The 23,469-nt window shown below is 39.3% G+C and overlaps 1 protein-coding gene across 8 annotated transcripts in view; it reads left to right on the top strand.

The window, feature by feature from the left end:
* The window catches only part of SEMA6D (semaphorin 6D), a 442,188-nt gene that overhangs the window by 362,633 nt on the left and 56,086 nt on the right, over positions 1 to 23,469 (top strand). For 6 of the 8 annotated variants that reach the window (XM_049782462.1, XM_049782465.1, XM_049782467.1 and 3 more), the window contains exon 1: positions 14,092 to 14,526. The exons of 1 other annotated variant lie outside the window; for it this stretch is intronic. The gene's annotated coding sequence lies outside the window, so the exon portion shown is untranslated. Of the gene's footprint in view, positions 1 to 14,091; positions 14,527 to 15,633; positions 15,740 to 23,469 lie in introns of those variants that run through there. One more of the 8 variants, XM_049782463.1, reaches the window with a different exon arrangement.

Here is a 23,469-nt window from a genome sequence, read left to right on the forward strand (position 1 = left end):
TATCTCATAATGAGCTAATTAAGTTATTGTCAGAAGTTTTATTAAGCTCTTGTCGCTAGTTGATCATTCTGTTATTTTTTTTGTTTATGAACATTCAGTGGCTTTAGATATACATTGCTGTCTAAATTAAGGTGTTCCTCTGGGGATAGCAGTATTAAAAAAAATTGGATCTTTTGTGTGGTTCAGGAATTTCTAGCACTATTGCTGATATTGATGCTTTTGTGGGGCATGGTCTTGGTTGCCAGGGCTTCCAGAAGTACATGGATAGGAGAGGTTAACACTCACTCCAAAAATAAAGTCTAATACCATTGTTCTTATGGCATCCATATTCAGTTTTTGTGATCTTATTTTTAATGGCAAGGAAAACTTTAACTAAAGACTTAAAGTCATTCTATACTTTCTAGTTTTATTTTTGTAAAGAGCACTGGTTGTGATCTAATCTTTATTGTTCTAGTTTTTGATCATCTGGATGTCAAAATGTGACTTTTATGCTGACATAATATTTTATTATATTTCATGTTAACATTTCAACTCAAGTAAAATGATGGTGCTCATATTTTTCAAGATAAAGGAAAGAAAACAAACATTGAACTATGTGTATCCAAGTTCATTTAAATAATCAGCTAATATTGATGAGTGGAGATTTAGGGTATCCTATTTTAAATATTGTGGTAATGGACATTTTATTAACTAAATTTCACTAATAAAGACTAAATTTCTATTGCCATTTCTAAAGTATTTTAGAGTTGATTTATTTTATTCATTATAGATTAAGATGTTAGTACAGTGTTAACATTTATGGTATTAATATACAAACTCACTATCTCTCCTCCATCAAAGTGCCCAAGACCCACTGCTACTTTTATGTCTCTTCAAATCTCATTTTTTTTTCTTCTCTAAAACTCCAACTCCACCTTCCCTTACCTTTATATTTGCTAACTGATTTTGTATTCCTGAGTCAAGATTTTGTCATTGTTGAATACCATTCATATTCTTATTTTGACTATGTTCCACAAATGAGTGACATCATCCTATTTTATAGAAAGTTTTAAAATAGATGTATTTTCTGTAAATATAATAACAGACTGAATAAGATATCACTAAGTAGTCAGCTCAATATGGTATAAGATAAAATATGATGAATTGCTAGGTTCACTTTTCCTATGTGTGTAAAACATGATAAAGGAGCAGGAATAACTGTAACTCTCTCCTGTGTGGTTTCAATGATTGTAGACATTATTAATAGTGGGAAATGTGAAGTGTTTCTTACCTCAATATTTCTGTACTCAAGGATGTCAGAGGGCATAGAAGCAAATTAAGGTCATTTAATAAAAGCAATATTTTCTCTATTTTAAAAAAAATATGCACTTGGCTCATTTGGAGGTGGGTGTTTCTCGGGAACATTTCTTCTGCCCACTAACTGTAATTATAATAGTAATTTCCAATATGCTTCTGGGCATCCCTTCATGGACACTATGCCAACACTTCAAGCTCCACTTACCCAAAACCAAACTCAATTAGCCCCCTGCAAACTTGCTTCACCTCTTGTGGCTCCATCTCTTACAACATCTCAACTTTTCTTGAATTCAGTCAGATAGAATCTTTTAAAAAATAGAAAAAAAAAAGTCTGTTTCTATCTCTCTCACATTCAGTCATCAGCCATGTCTGCTGGGTCTCTGATCACTATGCCTAACTTGCTACTGATTAACACCATCATGACTAATTTCTCTACCATCCTGACCCCTATACCAACATCCTTATTTAGAAAATTTCTTGCTTTACCCAGACTTTTCTTCCTCTGGCTGGGGCTCCATCTCTCAAATGCATTGGATAGGGCTAAAGAGATACTCTATCAGGTAAGATGCTTGCCTTCCCCTAGGTTGGAAGACCCAGGTTTGATCCTTGACACCACTTTTGGTTCTTGCCCTGGTGCTGCCAGTTGTGATCTCTGGATGCAGAGCTAGGAGTAAACCCTGAGCCCAACTAGGTGTGGCCAGAAAACTAAACAAAACACAAAAGCAAAATAAAATGAAAACATCTAATGCCTCATCAAGATCTTAGTTTTCTAAAGTGTAAGTCCCAACCCTATAAGGGTCTCTTAAAAATAATTGTCTGAAAGGTCAGAGAGATAGCACAGCAGTAGGGCATTTGCCTTGCCAATCCAGGATGGGAGGTGGTTTGAATTCCGACATCCCATATGGTCTCCCATGCCTGCCAGGAGCAATGATTTCTGAGCACAGAGCCAGGAGTAACCCCTGAGCACCACAGGGTGTGACCCAACAACCAAAATAATAATAATAATTGTCTTAAAAATGTTTTCCTTCATGGTCATTGATTTATTTTTATATATAGATATAAACCCCAAAGTTGCATAAAATTTCTCTTGTATATTTTATGGCAGAAGTTTAAGAAGCCCATTTGAATAATTTTCTCCAAAGTCTATGGTTTCTAAATACTTAGAGAATAAGATTCAAACTCTAGTATGTGACCTTAAGAAATCTCGTTGAATGGCCCCATCCTATCCATCAATTCTTAGTCTTTCCAATCATGCTCTGACCACACTGTGCACTTTAATGGTCTCCTGACTTTGCTGTACACTTTGCCCCAATATCTTATCACAGTCCTCTACCTTTGACACTTGTCTCCCAATGTGTTTGGTTCAGCTTATATGACTCCATACAGTGAAACATTTTATAACTCACACTGCTATTCCCCGCCCTTTTACTATCTAACCCTTTTTCTCTCCATCTGGATTCAGTATGTACAGCGTTCTGCCATGTATGATGTTAACTTCTTGCACATCTGTCCTTCAATTAAATGTCATGCCTTCCCACTCATTAGTTCGCCCCTTACACCTCTTCAGGGGTCTTGTTCCAGTCACTAACATCACAAAGATCTAGTTTTTCTCTCTCAAAAAAAAATATGTCTAGTAAGTGATAAAACATGTTAATGATGCAATGTAGTGAGATAAATGTAATAAAAAAGTCCAAAGGGCACAGAATTTAATGATAAGCACCAGATTTAAAGTCAGTATGCTTAGGATCAAGGTCTTGCTCTGCTATGTAACTAAATTATGATAAGGAAATCTCAAGTTCCAGTTTTCTGATCTGCAAAATTAGAATCCCAACCACATTGTGTTCTCTATGAATTAACATAAAGTTAAATAGTGAATTCTCATTTGCTTTGGCATCTCTACTCTCTCTTAAGCTTCTCTACGCTGCCTTAGAAGTAAATTTCTAAAAGCTGTCAATGTCCCCTTTGGCCTTGGACATCCATTGGTTAAGTCAATGAGGAGTACAAGCAAGGAATCAGCAAGATAAAGAAAAAATTGGTTAAAATATTTGTTTTCTCAGAACCTTCACTACAAATCACTTGGTTCAAATCACATTGGTTCTCTTCTGGGTCTTACTGTCTTCTAGGTAAGTCTCCTTTCTGGTTTTCCTTTCATTTACTTATACCTATAAAAAACAGTCCCTTTGTTAAATAAAGGCTTTCAAATGACCCAAGTTAAATGTGGCATATGTTCCTTGCTGGCACTCTGATAAGACTACTTTTCAAATTTTAAGCAGCTGTCTAAATGCAAGGTATTTCTCATTTATCTCTACACAGTGCTTTACACAAAGAAGCTTGCTACTATTAATAACAATTGGTGAAGGGAATGTATGCAAGGATAAATGAGTGAATGATCCTGTCCTCTTCCATTTCTGTTACATTCTTATTTTAGGGTTATCTCCTTGTCAACTTGATTGAATGTTGTCATATCATGGTTTGAAAGAGGCCCCATTTTCTTGGAAGTGCTTCTTTGGGAAAACATTTTACATATAATTTGCCACAGCCTGACTGTATTTTGCATGACTTGCAAAACTTGAATGGGTTAACTTTGCTTGAAATTTCTAGATATATCTCCCTCTGTAAATTTCAGACTTGATATAAAAAAAATGAATTACTTATTTATTCACTTGTTTCTATTTTTCTTCTTTTTTTATTTTTCGGGCCACACCTGTTTGATGCTCAGGGGTTACTCCTGGCTAAGTGCTCAGAAATTGCCCCTGGCTTTGGGGGGGACCATATGGGACACCGGGGGATCGAACCGCAGTCCTTCCTTGGCTAGAGCTTGCAAGGCAGACCCCTTACCTCTAGCGCCACCTCGCCGGCCCCTCTATTTTTCTTCTTAATATAAAAATCAGACAAACAAAATTTATTATCTTATTACACAGAAACTAAGAGCACACTTAAGAAACCAGTAGCTCTAGACTAGAGTAAATTGTTTAAAAACACAATAAATAAATGTGGAATTGTCTTCATTGCCTCTTTTCCGGGAAAGAGCCTCACCAATAATGGGCAATCCAATGGCCTCACCAAATTATCTAAACAAAAATAAGCCACAGAATTCAGTAAATTCATATTTATGAAGAGCCAAAATCATGTCTGATTAGATTATAATATTAAGTTAATTTATTCTCAGCAATTATGCGCTCTTCATTGTCTCCTGAATTCCCATATATCTAAATAAAATGAGAGATAAACATTTTCCTCTTATTTTAATATAAGGTTGATGACTTAAAAATGGGAAGCTGATCTATGGAAAACATACTTTAGTGTAAACATATTTAATGGAGTGCTTTAGTACTGAGTAGGTATTACTCATTAGCAAATAATTACATAACACTAGAATTCTTAATTAAAATTTGTGAGGATAAATGAATCTGTTTATTCTGTAATTATGACCCAGAAATTTGGAACATATTACAGTCATTTAGGGGCACAATCCTAAGGCTTTAATAAAGCAAAAGAACTCATAAACTCTTTAAACAGGAATCCTTAGATTCCTTAGAGGAAAAATACACACATATATGCACACAGTATATGTGTTTATACAAATCCAGACAGAATCAAAGTTAGATACAAACATCAAATGCAACTATAATATAAAAACACTGATTTAGCATGGTGGAAACACTATAGGGTTTATAGTACTTGCCCTGGATGAGCTAACTCTAGTTTCATACCTGGTACCACATATGTTCCTGAACAATGCCACTAGTAATCCCTATGCACAGAGTCTGGGCTAAACCTTGAGCATAGTTACGTGGCTCAAAAACAGAAAGAAAGAAAGAAAGAAAGAAAGAAAGAAAGAAAGAAAGAAAGAAAGAAAGAAAGAAAGAAAGAAAGAAAGAAAGAAAGAAAGAAAGAAAGAAAGAAAGAAAGAAAGAAAGAAAGAAAGAAAGAAAGAAAGAAAGAAAGAAAGAAAGAAAGAAAGAAAGAAAGAAAGAAAGAAAGAAAGAAAGAAAGAAAGAAAGAAAGAAAGAAAGAAAGAAAGAAAGAAAGAAAGAAAGAAAGAAAGAAAGAAAGAAAGAAAGAAAGAAAGAAAGAAAGAAAGAAAGAAAGAAAGAAAGAAAGAAAGAAAGAAAGAAAGAAAGAAAGAAAGAAAGAAAGAAAGAAAGAAAGAAAGAAGGAAAGAAGGAAAGAAGGAAGGAAGGAAGGAAGGAAGGAAGGAAGGAAGGAAGGAAGAGAGAGAGAGAGAGAGAAAGAAAGAAAGAAAGAAAGAAAGAAAGAAAGAAAGAAAGAAAGAAAGAAAGAAAGAAAGAAAGAAAGAAAGAAAGAAAGAAAAAGAAAAAAAGAAAGAAAACAAAGCATTCCAATTTAATAGTGTCTGTGGATTGTATTAAAATAATAAAATAAAACCTCTAAACAGTACTTTTCTTTCTGAATTTTTTCAGAAAGGTTCTTCTGTTTTGTTTTTCCTTTAAGTATTGAGATTGGGACACAAATTTAGACAATGACAAAACTCTGGGAGTCTCTTTTTGCAAATTTTCCTCAAGATTCTGTCTGCCTTGATGTTTTTTATACATCACCAGTTAAGTTTCTAGAAAAGAGCCACTGAGGAGCTTATTCTCAGTTATGGTGGTGTGAATGACTTATAACTTAGTTCTAATTTGGTTACTTAGGACCTATCTGGTTAATCCTTTAGGAATTTTTTAGGAGTTTATAGTAGAGACAGAGGAATATTTCATTGTTTAGACTTGCTGTCAAGCACCTATTATGGGTTCTAGATTGGGAGGTGGGGGAAGACAGGAAGAATTTGAACAGACACTGTGAAACCAAATGATGCACACCCTAGTTTTTTCTGCCCCCTTTCTAGGACATAAATGAAACCTCTGTGAGTGTGAGCTCTGTCACCTGTCATCTGAGTTCTTGTTGCCACAGTGACACCAAATCTCAGACCCAGATGCACAGACATGTATTAGTGAAAAACATCCCCCTGAGTGGCAGGGCTTTGCCCCTTCATCACAGTTTAGCAGGGCTTTGGGAATTTCATCCCATCACTGTTATTACAGTTGAATGATATCTATGCTTGCCATGCTATGAATGCTTGCTCTCTGTTTATATCCAGAATGATCACTTCTTTCTCTTCTCTGTACATATACTACTTCTCATGCTCTTAAACATTATACTCTATCCTGAATAAATGACACCAATACTCTCATTATTAATAAGATGTCTGTTTTAAAAACATCCTCAGAAGACACACAAAAGGAGAACATCGATCCTTTGTGTAGTTTTATTTCCAAAAATAAAAATTACCCAGAATCCTTTCTCTTGGTTTTATTGAATAGATGGCACAATTTTCCCTCGACTTTGAGTGAGCTCTGTAGAATTCTTATATATTGCTCAGACGTAAAGCATTACGTGATCCTGATTTTTTGTTTTCCTTCTATAAGATATGGCCCTCTGGTCTTAATTGTTACTTGCAACATTTGTAACTTAACCAGCTGGGCTATGAAGCTCTATTGTACTAGAATTCCTAACATTAGATTGTGACCATTAAAAAATATCTACAAATTAGAAATTAAAACACACCATTATTCCCCAAGGCTATTGAGAAATAATGGACATACATCGCTGTATATTTTTAAGTTGAGCATTTTCATGATTTGATTTACATATATTGTGAAATAATTACCACAGTAGGTTCAGCTAAGATCTATTTCCTCATATAGACTTTTTTTGGTTTGGGGCAACACACGATGACGCTCAGGGGTTACTCCTGGTTATGCGCTTAGAAATCGCTCCTGGCTAAGGGGACCATAAGGGACACCAGGGAATTGAACTGCAGTCTGTCCTAGGTTAGCACACACAAGGCAGACACCTTACTGCTTGCGCCACCACTCCGGCCCCACATTTTCTCATATAGACTTTAAACAAAAGAAAAAAGAAAGACAAAATTATTCGTTTTCTTGTTATGAGAACTGTTAGATTTTGTTTGTAAATTACTCTTTTAAACTTGCTTTGAGTTTTCAGTTGTAGGTTTTTATTCACTGTGTTATCCAAGACATATATCCAAGACATAATTTTTCATATCTATGGCTGCTTTTTTTTCATAGCATGCTACTCTAGAAAGAAAATTAATCATGTGACCCAAACAAATATTAGAGTCTTGAAATCATTATCTACAAGGGCTGAGTACCTTGACAAGATGGTTAACTTAAATAAACCTGGAATTTTGGGATTCTAAATAATGCTAGTATTCAAGATCTGTAATAAGAATTGAGGAATATTGTTTGACTTTCCAGTATTTGGGTAAATTATAAAACTCATTAGGGTTCTTTCTGATTTGTTGGTATGCATTTTGACATTTATTGAAATAATGATGGTGTAAAGATAACAAAATAACTATAATGACAACAGGCAGGAAGGTATTTTTAAAATAGTATATTACAAAACATATGCAATGAATTCTTGACCACTTTGTATTATTTATATCATCTTTCTCCTGTGCTTGGTCAGCCTAATATGTAATAGGTATTATTTGGACCCAAGTCTTCAAGGTGAAATGTGGGTTATTGTAAATCTTTGAAGAGAAGCCTGTCAGAAATACTATCTTTTGGGATATAAGCCAACAATTCTGTGTCTGAAACATTTCTTTCCAATGTATGAATAAGCAACTGAGTCTGAATTCTCTTCTTGTTTTACCCACTTCTAAACTTAATGTTATTCCTATTTGTTCAAAAGATCTTTGAAAAATACTCAGCATTATTTCTATTTCTTGTCTGTTTTCAAAAGAACGAGTATTGTTCATCTTCCTGGTGGAAAAAAAAAACACCCGATTTTTATATTTGACTTGAACACTCAATATGGTCTTCCACACATACCTGGAGGAGTATGGTTAGCAGAAGTGGATAAATAACTGAGTTATTATTTCCATAAATGCATGATACATGCCCTTTACTCAAAGTGTGCACCAGAAACAAAAATTTATTCCTGCTAAGGCAGAGTAATAAAAATGACTTTTAAAAAGCAAGCTTTTATCTTTTAAGCATAAGCATAGATATGAAGGTGTACTATTAGAAGAAATAATAATAGAAATGAAATATGTCAGTAAAATCTCAAGGTTTAAGATTTATCATGATAAATATTTTTCATTAAAGTGAAATATCTTGGCAGAGTCACTTTTATATGCATACTGTTGACACAAGGAGGCCAGCTGTGCCTATGTAGATGCTGAGATTTGGGTCTATATTATTAATGACTTATCATGTCATCGAGAGCTTAGATTAGTTTTGAAATCAATCCCGTTCTGCAAAAGCACTTTCTGTAATGCGCAACGCAAGGATTATAAAATATGCATTCCGAGTTAATCACAGAATTTGAAGCTATCTCTGAAATTTTAATCTCTCTTTTTGTTTGGAAATATGTGATTCTACATCCAAAACTGTATTGTTCATTCAAATTCACACAAAGTGTAGTGCAAATCAATTGGCTACTGAGTAATGTATCTGAACACAAAGACTTTGACAGCCAGAAGGAAATGAAATGAAACCAATATTTATTGCAAATGTGATATGTAGTTTGGCCCCAAGTTTTACTTTCTAAGTATGACTAGGTTGAGTTTTTGATCCAATTCTATAAGGTTTAAGACTCAGTGCTTTTGTGTTCCAGGTATAATCCCCCAAATCTTAAAATACATTTTTATATCTATCTCATAAAAATCCAGGTAAGGGAGACAGGGAGAGAGTACAACAGATAAGGCATTTGCCAGCTCATCTTGGAGTCAATCCTCAGCACCCCATATGGTCCTCTGAGCACCACCACGAGTATTCCCATAATGCAAAGCCAGGAGCAAGCCCTGAGCACTCATGGTATGACCCCAAACCAAAATATCATACAAAAATAAAATCCATATGAAACACTTTCATCACCCCCGTTACACAAATCAGAGCTCTGACCCACAATATAGCTAATAAATTATCCCAGAGAGGATACTGGGTTTAAATCTATGTGAATGATCTAGTGTTCCATAGTCTTCACTCTAAATTACTGCTGTTTATGGTGACCTCTCAAATAGTCATGCTTACAATAAAACACAATGTTCAAATCTCGCTTAGTTACCTACCATATGGACTTTTGCAAATCACTTACACCCTCAAAGCCCAACTTTCTTCTCCTTTTTGGGGAGGAATATTTTTTGAGCCACATCCTGTGACACTCAGGGGTTACTCTTGGCTATGCACTCAGAAATTGTCCTGCCAGGAGCTATTTCTGAGCAGACAGCCAGGAGTAACCCCTGAGCACTGCAGGGTGTGGCCCAAAAACCAAAAAAAAAAAAAAAAAAAAAAAAAAGAAAAGAAAAGAAATTGCTCCTGGCTTGGAGGACCATATGGGATGCCGGGGATCGAACCCAGGTCCGTCCTGGGTCAGCAGAGTGCAAGACAAATGCCCTACATTGCACAACAGTCCAGGTTTTTTTCTTTTTTATTACAAAAAGAGATAATAATAGTACTTACCTTGTACTGCAGCTTAATACTTGTAAAACAAAACAGAGTTCTGTACATATGAAATCTAAGTGCTTTGTTTATAACTGTCAACTTTTTATTTATGATGACATGCAGTTTTCCTGTAATTTCCAGTAGCTTTTTTATTAATTTATTATTAATAGAATATGTATTACTAGAATGATAGTCATGGTATAGAATAGTGGTGCTATCAGATATATTTTGATTTGGGCTATAAAAATTTTGTCTCAGTGGACATCTGTGTGTAAGTTTCTTTGCAGACCAAAGTTATTTCTCTAGGATAAATGGCCCACAAGCGTATTTGCAGAGCAAAACGGTAAATCTGTTTAGTTGTGTGTGCATTTTTGAAGCATCATGATTTATGATGTGTTAATGATAAGATTTTATGCGTACAATGTCTCAACACTCCATCTTCTACCAAAATGTCCACTTCCCTCTACCATCGCCTCAGGGTCTCTTCAACCACCATCTGCACCTCCCTTTCAGCACTAAGTAAGCTCAGTTACTTTTTATTCTTAGAACTAGATTGGAAACAAAACCAAAATTCTAAACTTAACTCTAAACCTGAATAAAAATAGCTAGTTTGTAATTTATAGGATATGAATTCATGATGGGATGTATATGCAGAAAACACTAAAGCCATCTAATGCGCTGAATCTTTTTTTTTTTTTACTTAAAGAGGTTTTGCAAAGAGGTTGTAGATGTGAGAAAAAAGCCAAAAAGATTCCTCTCTCTCTTCCTTATTTCCTCCCTCCTATCCTCATTCATTCATTTAGAGAACATTGTTTCAGAAATACTATGCTAACTCTGGGGACAGAGATGAGTAAGTTCCTTTTCTGTACCATTATACATTCTAGAAATGACTACATTCACTGCTTTAGCATAAAAAAAAGTGTAAGAAATCTGAGGGTTGCATTACCAAATTAAACAGACAAATTGAGATTGAGTTTCCAATACACCAAGCATCATGCTAGGCATGGGACTATGGTTAATGGTTAATCAGACAAGGTCCCTGATGTTAAGAAGAATCCAGTAAGAAAGGTTATTTTCCCTTTATTGTGCTAAAATACCTAAGTGGACGTATTTAACACAAAAGAGAGGTGTTAGAGCCAATATGATTGAAACTTCGACATCTAAACAAACTTTGTTAAAAGAAAGAGGAGGGGCCAGAGAGGTGATGCAGCGGTGTAGTGCTTGCCTCAAACACAGCTGGCATAGGGCAGACCACGGTTCAATCCCCTGGCATCCCACAAGCCAGGAGCAATTTCTGAGTGCAGAGCCCGGAGTAATCCCTGAGTGTCACCGGGTGTGGCCCAAAAACCAAAATACAAAGGAAGAGGAGCAGGGCTGGGGAGATTGCATAAGGCACTTGTATTACATCCTGCCTTCTCTGCTCATACTGTGTGTGAGAGATCCTGAGCTCCATCAGGGGTTACTCTGGAACACATAACTTAAAATAGGCTCTGAACACTCTACCTGTGTGGCCACAAACCCAACTACTCTTTCCCCAAAGAAAACAGAGCATAAATAAAAGTAATTGAAAGTATGGGGAAAGACAACCCAGAAGCCTAGGCCACAAGTAAAATTATGGTGCTGGATACAGTGAGGTTAATGGCACTGGGTGGGAATCACTGAGCAGTGCTCAGCCTGAAACATAAGGTAGGTAGTGGAGATTCAATCTAGAAATGTAAACAGAAGTGTATAAATTCTACAGAAAAAATCTAATGTGAATGCTTGGAAAGGAGTCTGTTTTCTTATATTTCTTTCCATTAATATTTAAATTAAAAACTCATTTTGCTGCCTATCAAAATTCTGGGAATAAAGGATATGATGAATCCTTACCAGGAATATTTGAATCTTGACTAAAAAGTAAAAAGTACTGATTATTTTAAGAAAGTGTATTGAGGGGCCGGAGTGGTGGCACAGCAGTAGGGCATTTGCCTTGTACGCAGCTGACCTAGGCCGAACCACGGTTTGATCCCCCGCATCCCTGATGGTCCCCCAAGCCAGGAGCAATTTCTGAGCACATAGACAGGAGTAACCCCTGAGCGTAGCCTGGTGTGCCCCCCCTCAAAAGGTGGATTGAGGAACTGAAGCAATAGTATAGGGCTCTTTCCTTATACTCAGCTGATCCAAGTTTAATCCCTGGCAGCCCATATGGTTCCCTGGTCCTGAAAAAAAAAAAAAGTGTTCTCTAAGTGCAAAGTCCTGAGCACTGTTGAGTGTGTTGAGTGTGGCCCAAACAAACAAATAAAAAATACAAAATTTGGGGGATGGAGAGATAGCATGAAGGTAAGGCATTTGCCTTGCATGCAGAAGGATGGTGGTTCAAATCCCAGCATCCCATATGATCTTCTGAGCCTGCCAGGAGCGATTTCTGAGCGTAGAGCCAGGAATAACACCTGAGCGCTGCTGGGTGTGACCCAAAAAACAAACAAAAAAAGTATTAAAAAATGCGAAATTTTAAAAAAGAAATGAGATTGATTGCTTCCCTGCCTCGTTTTTCCCCATCAATAAGAGAATCAAAGAACTGGCTCTGGGAAATGGACTTATTAGATATGAAAACATGTCTAATCTTCAGCTGGAAATGACTCATCTGCATATCCTTTTGCAATCTAAAAGCTATTTGATTCCTGGATTTAAGAATTCTGCCTTTGGTCAAGTGCGATTTTTGGGGATGGTACTTCCTGCATTTCGCCTGGGTGGAATTTCAGTGAAGTCAGAAATGGAAAGACTTGAACTTTTCTCTCCTTGTTCCACAAGCACTGGACAGCTCAGAAACTTCTGCCTCCCCAGCAGGGATCAGCGTCCTCATGAATCCAATGGTCAATCTCTAGCATCTTGATTCAGTGCACAGAACTTTCTGCTGCAGCAGCAGGCTTGCTCCCTGGATGGAGAAAATACGGAATAAGTGGACACCAATAAAACACACAGCTTTCTGGGTCAGAAGTTGGCTGGAAAAGGACTGACTGCCAAATATCTTGCCATGATGTCAGAACCCAGCACAACCAAATGCTAGCCGGCCAAGCCAACTTCAGCCTTCCCAACAAAAAAATCAGAGCACAATTGCCAAAGCTGCTCTTCGGTCCCCTAACCCTTTTCTAAAAAAAGGAAAGGCAGGAAGAGAGTTTTCATTCTAAAAGACTCCCCCAGTTCCTCCCTCCTTTTGGTAACCAAGTGTTAACTAAAGAGAAAATTGTTCTCTGGACTCATCCCACTACTAGTTCCTTGGTGAGTTTTTTTTTTTAATGCCTTTTTAAAAGTGTCAGTGGAAGTTTCAGAAACAACTCTAAACAGGGTCTTTTTCCTAAAAGTAAATGTGTAACTTTGGGTGAAGGAGAGAGCTAGAAACATTGAGGAAAGAAAAATCCCTGAGGTGCCTGCTTCTCTTTCATGGTAATTAACCAGACTGGAATGAAAATTAAAAGTTTGGCTGAAAAGCACTCTTCTTTCTGCTTCTTTTAAGAGGGGCATCATGGTTCATTCCAACCATCTAGAGCCCTCGGTGATTCATAATTCAACTGGAAATTAATAAGACGCAGCCTGTAGCTGGAAATGAAGTTTGGATTTGAAAAAAAAATCCTCTTGTTTGGGAATATCTGACATTATTTTCCTTTCACTTGTGACAAGTCGATTTTAAATGATGTCACTTCAAGGGCATTTTCATTTCTCCCACCACGTATTCCACGAGAAACACTTGCCTATAAAAACCAGCTCATTAGCCTGCAAAATTATACTGTAGTGAATGGCTTTCATTCAAAGTAGAAATGGGATTTTTTTTTAGTAGGCAATTTCTGTATTTTATAAAGATAAAAGCAATGTTTGATTGCTTCTTCCCAGCTGTTTTGCTTAATGGTTATCAAGAGAAATTGGGGAAGGGAGCGGGAGATGGGGAGACAAGGTAAGATGGGGTGGGGTGGGGTGGGATGGGTTCCTTAAATAAATCTTAGACTAGAAAACTAAGGCATAACTTCATAGAGCAACTGCGCTTGCAGCTCCTCGGGGTTGCAATGATTTATTCTCTGGATGTCAGGAGAAAAGCACTGAAAGGAAAAATGAAAAAAGTAAGGGGGAGAGAGAGAGAGAAAAAGAAGGAAGAAAGAAGGGAAAAAACAAAAGCTGCCAGGCTGGCTGCAGCAGCCACTGGGAGCTGGAGTACCACCAAGGCGCTGGGAGTTGCTGGAAGGAGGAGGTGGGAGAAAGGGTGCGACAGACAGAAGGCCATCGTGGGGTCCAGGGGGCTGCGATGCTGGGGTGGGGGGACCCTGGGGGTTGGCACCAGGGGAGGGCCAGCTCATCCAGCCACCCGCGCCTCCTGCTGTCAGCTCCTGGGGGTGTTTCTGTGCAGCGGGCAGCCGGGTGAGAGCTAGTGCGGGGAGGAGGGACCAAGGCTGGGACTCGCCTGACGGATTGACTTGGAGATGGATCGAATTACACCATTTGCTGTGTTTGGATTCGTTTGGCTCCTGCTCGCGTCCCTCTGCTGCCAGCTCTGGAGGTGGCGACTTTTAGGATTTCTCTCCTGTGAGCCCCCCAACTAAAAGGGACAACTAGAGGGGCTGGACATCTAGATGTCATTTTTTTTCTTTCTGGTCTTTCCCTTTCCTGGGCTGTCTGTAACAAGCTGGTTTTATTTTTCTTGTTCTTTTTTCTGCTTTGCTTTGTTTACCCCCCTTATTTTAATTTTAAAAAAATTTTAAATAAGAAAACAACCCTCACCACCCCCCATGAGGTAAGTCAGAGCTTCTCATTCCGATTTGCTCGTGCTCGCTCGGGTGCCTAATTTTTATGGGGTTCGGATCCGTGGTTTTCAGTGGCTCTAAACGTAGTGTGTGTATATATGTGTGTGTTTGTGTGTGTGTGTGTGTGTGTGTGTGTGTGTGCGTGTGTTGTCACTGAAAGAGTTGATTTCTTTGCCTTGCCTCGCCTCGCCCCTTCTCTAGCTGTGCAGAGCTGGAGAGAGAGATTTTTTGGGGGGGTAGGTGGAGAAGGGACCCAGCTGGAGGTGGTCCGAGCTGAGCTGAGCTGGCCGAGCTGGAGGTTTGGGGGGCGGGGGCTGAAGAATAGAGTGGGGGTTGTGGGGAGGGAACCCAGCTAGAGGTGGTCCCAGCTGGAGATTTGGAACTCGGAGGCCCCTTTTCTATTCTGTGCACACCCTCCTGGAAGAAGGTGAAAGTGGGGTGTGCAAAACGCCTACAAAAAGTTTCTGGCCAACCAGCCCCGCGCTTTCCCCCCTGCATACTGTCATTGGGGGTCTGGGGGTGGTGTCCAGAGCCTGTGCCAGAGTCCAGTGGAGAGACCCAAAGAGGGAGAGGCCCCTTCTTCCACCACCCCGACACCCACCCTAGTGCTTTGCAGCTCCAGAACAAGCCTGGGACTGCGGGGTTCGGGCCTGGCTGCAAGCAAGAGACACGGGCTGGAAGACAACGGGAAAAGGGAGAGGCGTGCCCCCCCCAGGACTACCTGTCACTGCCCTGGGGGAGCTGCTGGTCACTCCCACCCACTGCTATCCCCACCCACCCGAGACCCGGGCACCAAAGGGGTGGCCGCTTCCCACCCTCCTTCTCCCTCTGCTGGCCCTGCGCGCCTCGGAAAGGCTCCAGAGCCAGAGCTGCTCCTTGCTCACCCCTTTTCTTGCACCCGGCCCCCCCCTGGATCTCTCCTCCGGGCCCCCCCAGGTTCTCCCCCGCAACTTCCCGTGCTTTGTTCTCGGGCTGGAAATGATTTACAGAGGCGTCTCGGACAGGACAGGGTCTCCACCAGGCGGCCAAGAAAGAGCCTGAGACGTGCGACATTTCCCATCTAGCCATCAATTATGGATGGAAACAAATAAGAACTGAGTCAATCTTGCATGAGTCCCTTTGCCGGCCCCCCAGCAGCCCCTTCTGCCACCAGGAGGGAGCCGCAGTTGGTCGCCGAGGGCAAGGGGAATGGTGTGCAGCAAGGTAGGGAAAGTTATTACAACCCTTTTTGATAGAGGTGGTGTTTGTTCTTGCTCTACTGAAACTGATATGGAAGGACTAGAAGCGCGCTCTCTCTCTCTCTCTCTCTCTCTCTCTCTCTCTCTCTCTCTCTCTCTCTCTCCTCTCTCCTCTCTTCTCTCTCTCCTCTCTCTCTTTTCTCTCTCGGATCAACTGCGAAGGACTTGGAGGTGTGCATACGAACTGTGTTTTGATTTGTGCTTCAGCTGACTCTCACGGCTGTCTGTGTTTGGGATTGTTTTCAGTTCTGAATTTGTACGAGGATCAATGTTGTAATTAGAAAAGAATTGAAGTGATGGTGTGTTCATTGCATCTTGAGTACTCAGGGTCACTTGGTGACCCAAGTTCCAACATCCCATACCCTGGCTGTTTTGAGTTGGGCAGTTGTCACAGAGAAGGGATGGCAGGTCATTATCATCAAGAGACTTTGCAAACAGTAACTGGACCTTAAATCCAACACTGTTGGCGACTGTTTTTCCTCTAAAAACAATGGTAGTGTTTTTTTGGCTACTCGGGGGAAAGAAATGTCTGGGGCAGATTTCCCAAAAGATCCTGGCTACTAGGAACTTTCATTGTAAAAGAAAATCTCTGTGCTTTAGAAGGAGAATTCCTGCACCCTGCTCAATATTTGGGACAATAAACTGTGTTTTGTTTTGTTTTGTTTTGTTTTCTTTCAAGACTGTATTTCCAGCAAAAATGTTTTAAATGTTTTCTAAACTGGTTTGGTCTTTGCCCCCTCATAATAGAGGGCAGAGTTTTTGAGAGACATTTTCCAAGGTTCCTTCCTCATAGAAATCAGAAATCTTATAGCCCCAGGTGAAGGTTTTTACTCTGCTCATGGTGGTTGAAACAATAGGTTTGTGAGCCGGTGCATTCATGTTATTAAAAATCTCCTGGCTGTGTTAGGTCTTTAATGCAGGGAACTGAGTTGTGTTTAGTCATGTTTCATGTAGTGAGTGACAGGCATATTCGGTGTTACTGGCAAATAGTCCTGCAAACATTTACACGGGCTTCTATAAATAGAAATTACCCGATAATTTGGGAGCCTATATGGCTGCAAACTTAAGCATCTTAAAGTAAATAAACTATAGCACAGCCACGACTGAGTTTCTTTTCTTCTAGTTAGTCTCTAGCATGTACTTTTGAAGTTTATTTGTTGGTTGGTTGGTTTGCCTTTTTATTAAATAATTTGTTTTAGTTTATCTTTTGGGCCACACCCAGGCAATACTTCTTACTTCTGGCTATGCATTCAGGAATTAATCCTGGCAGTACTTACTCAGGCGTCCTTATGGGTTGTGGAGGATTGAACCTGGTTAAGTTGTGTGCAAAGCAAGCACCTTGTTCGCTGTCCTATCTCTCCAGTACCATAAAAATATTTTTAAAATGTCCAAAATGCCTTGCTTAGTTGACCATTGTTTTCTATGGCTATACTTATACCCTCTGTTATTTCTGTTTTTATTCTACAAAGTATTGCTACCTGTCCTTATTCCTTTTTTCTACTCAAAAGCTGCATAAAGAACCTTTTTCTTTTCATTTTTTTTTGAGAAGTAGTTCTATGGTACAGTAGTGTGTCAAAAATATTGCATATTTGCCATCACCAAACAGCTGGTTAACTGGAGGTTGATTTAGGTTTGTGGGCATTGTGCCACTTCCATCTATTTCTTCATGGTGGTGGTGGGGTCCTCTAATAGCACCATCTGGTGATGTCTGCTTGGTTTGATGGATTTGAAAGATGGCAGTTAAATAGATATATTATTCCTGAGATTGAGGACAACTTAGAGATCTTGGTGGCCTCAGCTCCCTGGTACCTGAGTGTGTAGAAAGGAGGATCTGTCCACTAACTATGTTCTGGGCAAATGGTGGTTTCTGTTACATGAAAAGCACCAAGTGAGCAGGAATCAGGGATTTGATTCACAAATGTGCCTATAATTTGTTCGGGACGTATTAAAACTGGAGTATTTTACTTCTTGCTGCTCTATCAGAATGAGCCATGATAATTAGCTTAGTCATTGTTCTTGCATGTGAATTTTACTTGTATACAAAGAATGAAAAAATGCCTCTGAAATAGGGTCATTTTTCACCCTTCCGATGCATTTTATGCAGCTAAAAGCCTGGCTGAATGCCTAACCATTATTGGTACAACCATATGAGTCAAATTCCAACCCACCATATTTAGGATAAAATAATTATATTTTATTTCAATTAATAGCCACTAACTGCATCTTCTAAACTCATCTAGAAAAAGCAAGAAGCAGCTGGAGTGTAGTACTTATTGAAGTCATTATTTATTGAAGACCTGTCATTTATTTGTAAGGAGTTATAGAGGTCAGTGTGGGGAGACCAGGTATGGCTCTATGTCCAAGGAGAGAGAAAAAGAGAGAGAGAGACAGAGACAGAGACAGAAATAGAGAGTGACAGAGAAAGGGAGGAAGAGAGAAAAAAGGGAAGGGTGAGAGAGAGAGAAAGAAAGAGAGAGAGAAAGAGAGAGCACCTACCAAGAAACATAAATATGTACCTTCAGGAGAAGCATGTTGTTTTATGCTAGAGATTTTAGGCAAGGTTTTCCATATTTACAGTGGTCCAGTGTCCTACCTTTAACCTCATGTTAAGGGCCCAAGAGACAGGTATTAAGGTGTCTACATGCTGCAGCTGATTACCATTCGATCCCTGGCAAGATATATGATCCCCTGTACACCTCTGAGCATAGAACCAGTAAAAACCCTGAGCATAAAAAATTTCCCCTCAAATAAATAAAACACCATTTTATTTTGAACTGACTTTGAAAGCAGAAGCCCTCATTGTTCGTGGCCCTTGAGAATGGAGATCTAGTGTGGAAATCTGTCAAAGCCAGTGTCTCTAGTTGTGAACAGCCCTCAAGTTGTGAACAGCTGCTAACTTCCAGTTGGGGGGTGGTGTGTCTTGACCTATTCCTACGACACCTGGAGAGAATAGAAATTGAATAACTCTCGAGTCTATCATTACACATTTCCGTTGCAGTGGCTGTCGTGAGCTGGTTTTTCTTCTAAACCCCTGGCCAAAGTGATAGTGCAGCTGATCTTTGAAGTTGTTGACTTTTTTCCCAACAGGAAGATGAGGAAATATTCTTATTTTGAAAAACAAGCATCTATGTAAGCCCAAACTATCAAATCAGTGGTCAACATAGATTCCACATGCAGTGAACTTATTTCTCAAACTTTTCTTTTTTTATTCAGCTTTTGTTAACTCACCCGGATTAGCATTTTAACAACCCTAAAGTGAACTTCTACCATTCTCTCTACTTGGATTCAGCATGTACATCATCCATCATCCTGTCCTTGGCTCCAACAGGCTGCTGGCTCCATCACCATTTGGAGCTACACAGAATCCAGCCGACTGTGAACAACACAGCTGGCTACAGCGATTTTTTTTTCCTTCCATACCACTGGCAGCATTGTCTGGCTGTGGTAACTAAAGTTAACACCCAGAACGGGAAGTTTCTATTGTTTGGCAACCTGTGCGGGGCCCCTTATTCTGTTTTGCTTCAAGGCCTGGCTGGCTTGCCATGGCTTGGTCCAGTTCATAAGTAGTCACCCCACCCTTATATACCACCCCCCCAAAAAAATCTCTAAGTTTGATACAGTGATGCTCTGAAAATTCCAGAATGTTGAAGTTGCCATTCAGGTACTCCTCAGCCTAGACAGGGAGAATTTAGAATAGTTGAGCAAAAGGAAGAAAAGAGTGAAGGATCATTTACCCAGTGGTTCCAAGTGACTAAAAACTGCAGAAAACCTGGTGAGGCTCATGAGAGAACCAATTATGTTGTTGCTTCAATCTTTTTCATGAAATACACATGATACACTTAAAATATGGGATTCATCTCTAACAGTTGCCAGTATTTTCTGTCATGTTACATTTTTCTTCCTATTAAGTTACACGCAACAGTATTCACGCTTGGTGAAGACAGAATTGTATGAGTTAGGTGGATAGATCCATTAGGTTATGCTACCTCCTTAAAGAATTACTTTTTGCATTAGAAGGACACCTTTAGTAATTTAATATGTGCTGGGGAGACAGTCTCCTTTGTGGTTGGATATCATCTTCTTGTTATTTTCCTTAAAACACTTACTCATAAAATCAGCCACAAAATACCTGGGGTGATAAAATGATGATGGTAGTGGTGATGGAAAAAGAGGAAAGTAAGAAAACAATGACCATAATATCTGAGGTCACATTGCAGATACCTTACTAAATCTAGGAGCTACATCAAGACCTTTGTCTTTTTTTTTTTTTTAAGGTTTTTGGGTCACACACAGCGGTGCTCAGGGGTTACACCTGGCTCTGAGCTCAGGAATCACTCCTAGCAAGCACAGGGGGACCATAAGGGGTGCAGGGGTTTGAACCACTGTCCATCCTGAATTGGCTGCATGCAAGGCAAATGCCCTACTGCTGCGCTATCTCTCCAGCCCAAGTCTTAATTTTTTTTGAAAAAAAAAAATGCATGAACTTGGGCTGTCTATTACACTCTTCTGTCCAAAGAAGGCAAAAATAATGCAGATTTTGAGCAGTCATTTTTGTGATGATCAGAATCTGGTAAAGAGAAGATTTGAATTTCCATCTGCCTGGCTATCTCAGTTCAAGTTTTGTAACTGCCCCAAGGGTGTGTGCTGTCCAACATTTTTTCTACTACCTGATAACATTGGCATTTGTTTCTCAATAAAAGAATCTTATTTCGGAAGAATTTTTCTTCCTGAATGAAATAATACTTACACTATCTGGTAGGTTCTTAAAATCTAAGCTTCCTCTCAACCAAGTCATATTTCTGTGGTCTTCTTTCATTCTTATTTCTGCTGGCCAAATCATTTTGACACATTCACTTTCCTTTTTAAGTGTCCTAGAGCCATGTTAGCCTTTCCTTTCCAAGACTACTGTAGTATGGGACAAATGGTGATATTCATCACTCTCTACCAAAAAGTATGTGTGCTTCAGGGTACTTCAGACATGCATTTCCCTGATGTTGGCAAGTGAAGATCCATTGGGGATCCTTGTCCCATTTTCCAACAGTATTTATGGGCCTCGTCAGAAAATTCAGCAGTTCATGCAGCTCTGACACCAGTTTGGAAATTGTAATGCTCAAATTGAAATGCATGTTTGATTATAATCCACATTTCTCTTAGTTATGGTTGTGGGACTGTTAGATTATTGGCCCAAACCTAATTAGTATTCAGACTCCACCCTAGAGTGTGATCTGGTGGTGGGATTATGGGATCATTCCCTACTTGGTCTTCCTTCTCCACCCTAGGGTGTGGCCTGGTTCTTGTGAATAAAAGCATGGCTTTCAGATAGGAAGGAGCTTATTCTTCAAGTCTTCCTCCACGAAGCAACTTTCCTTCTTAGGAGCAGAAGGCTTGTATGGTGTGGAATTTCTGGCTTGAGTGTTGAATTTCCTGAACCCATTCTTGCACCTTTTCTCTGTGTGGATTATTATTTCCTGCTTTGTCGTTCCTGCTTCCAGACCCGTGTCTATACCAGATCCTCGTTTTGGAGCCTAGGGCTCCATTTATAGATATTGCCCAAACTCGGACTTGAAATTGAAACAGGGACTGAAACAGGGATTGAAACAAGGACTCTGCTGCTGATTGGTGAGATGTTAATTTTGTTGTTTAAGTGGATTGTACCTTTCTAGGTATTTAGGATTACAACTCTTAAGTTCAAGGTGATGTCAGTGGCTTGAGCTTTGGTTGAAGGACCTTGGCTTCTCCTCATGAAAATTACATTAGAGGTGGCTTTCCTTGTTTTTTCATTTTGTACATATCATGAAAATCAAACGATATGGGGCTGAAGTCTCTAATGTCACATTAAAAGTTGCTGAAATATGGGCTGAATACTCTAATCTTTCTAATTTCAGAAACAAAAAGTTTTTGAAGTGCTTTCTAAAGTTTCTGAAGTACTTTCTAATATTTCTGAAAGGCTTGGAAAGCCAAAAAAAAGGCATTTCCCGTGATCACACATAGTCAAACCCAAAGCTCTGAGGTTGGTGTTCTGCCACCCCCTACTGGCACTAGGCCAATAGAACCTCTAATTGTTTCATTCAATGATAATGGCTTACAAAGCAAACCAAATGATAGTGAATTGGCCCAATCAGATGGCAGATCTGTAAAATTCTCATCCAACCCTCCCCTCCACTTCAGCTTTTTTAGAGAGTATAGAATGAACCTGCCTCCCCCACAAGGGCTAGTTCTTAGGGAAATTTGTACTAAGAATCAGAAACGAATTCTCCCCATCAGAACAATCAAACTTCAACCTGTGAGGCTAATTTAAATATGGATTATCTCAGTAGATTTAAGAAAATACATTCGGAGTATGGTCCTCTTTCTTCATTTTGTGTTGAATTTCTTGGTACCTGGAGTGATGATGGGTATTGGATCCATCAAGACTATAACATTGTAGCAAAGACCTATTTGAGTGATTCTTAATATTTACAGTGGAAAATGTGGTTTTCTGAAAATTCTAAGATTAAAATTAATAGCTTAGATTACTCTGGAAGCATGGTTGCCACTTTGTCTTATGAGATGCTGATAGGAAAAGAGAGTACACAGAAGTAAATAAGCAGGCAAGACTACCACATGATGTTTTGAGACTTGTCAGGGAACTTGCTTTGAAAGGTCAGAAAAAATTGAATCATATAGTGACTCTAAGGGTGGTTATACAAAGATTCTTCAGGAAGCTACAGCACCATATGCAGAATTTGTGTGAAAATTGACAAAGGCAATTAAAAGACAGGTTAGAGATACATGAAATCAAAAACTCCTGACATAAACCTTTGATAATGCTTATGAATATTGTCAGGCTATCTTATGCCAAATTAGGTTGCGAGAAGATGTCATGGGATTTCTACTGGCATGTAGAAATGCTGGGACTTACCATTATCCCCCTCCAGTAGGATACTCCTACAAAGGATGAGATGCCCAGGGACACCTTTTGGTCCATCATTTTGACTTGACCTTCACATTTTTACATTGGCCAAGCCTAGGGAAGCCTGACGTGACAGAAAAGCAGATTGGCCTAGGGAAATTGGAGATTATCTAAAAACGATAAAATTATATGGAATATAATGGAATAATGGAAATATCTTGGCACATAGTTGCTGCAGGGTGGGCTAACATGCTAACCTGACAATGAAAACTCTGAGGGATGAGAAAATTTTCTGAGACCTTGAAGAAGGACAATGGTGCTAGATAAATAAATGTGCCTGGAGCCTATAGATGGTCTTAGGGCAGGAGGCTAAGTGGGTGAGGCTCTCTGTTTTTGATAAGTGTTTTTAGGCCAAAAGTTTTTTCTTTATGTTTTTCCAACGTTTGCTGTGTTTGTGGAAAATATTACCAACCTTTATCTTTAGAGGCATCCACCTTTTACTTAGAACCATGGAATGTGAATTATTCTGTTTTTCTATAGGGGAGCCAGAGAGATTGCACATTGGTAGGCATTTGCTTTACATGCAGCCAACCCAGGACGAACCTGAGTTTGATTTCTGACATCCCTGAGTCTGCCAGGAGCAATTTCTGTTTGGGGTTTTTGTGTTTGTTTTGGGGCCACACCCGGCAGCACTCTGGGGTTACTTCTGACTCTGCACTCAGAAATTGCTCCTGGCAATGCCCTACCCCTGTGCTAACACTCCAGCTGCGCCAGGAGCAATTTCTGAGTGCAGAGCCGGGAGT

The sequence above is a fragment of the Suncus etruscus genome, chromosome 10 (genome assembly GCF_024139225.1).
Source record: "Suncus etruscus isolate mSunEtr1 chromosome 10, mSunEtr1.pri.cur, whole genome shotgun sequence".
In the NCBI taxonomy this organism is placed as follows: domain Eukaryota; kingdom Metazoa; phylum Chordata; class Mammalia; order Eulipotyphla; family Soricidae; genus Suncus; species Suncus etruscus.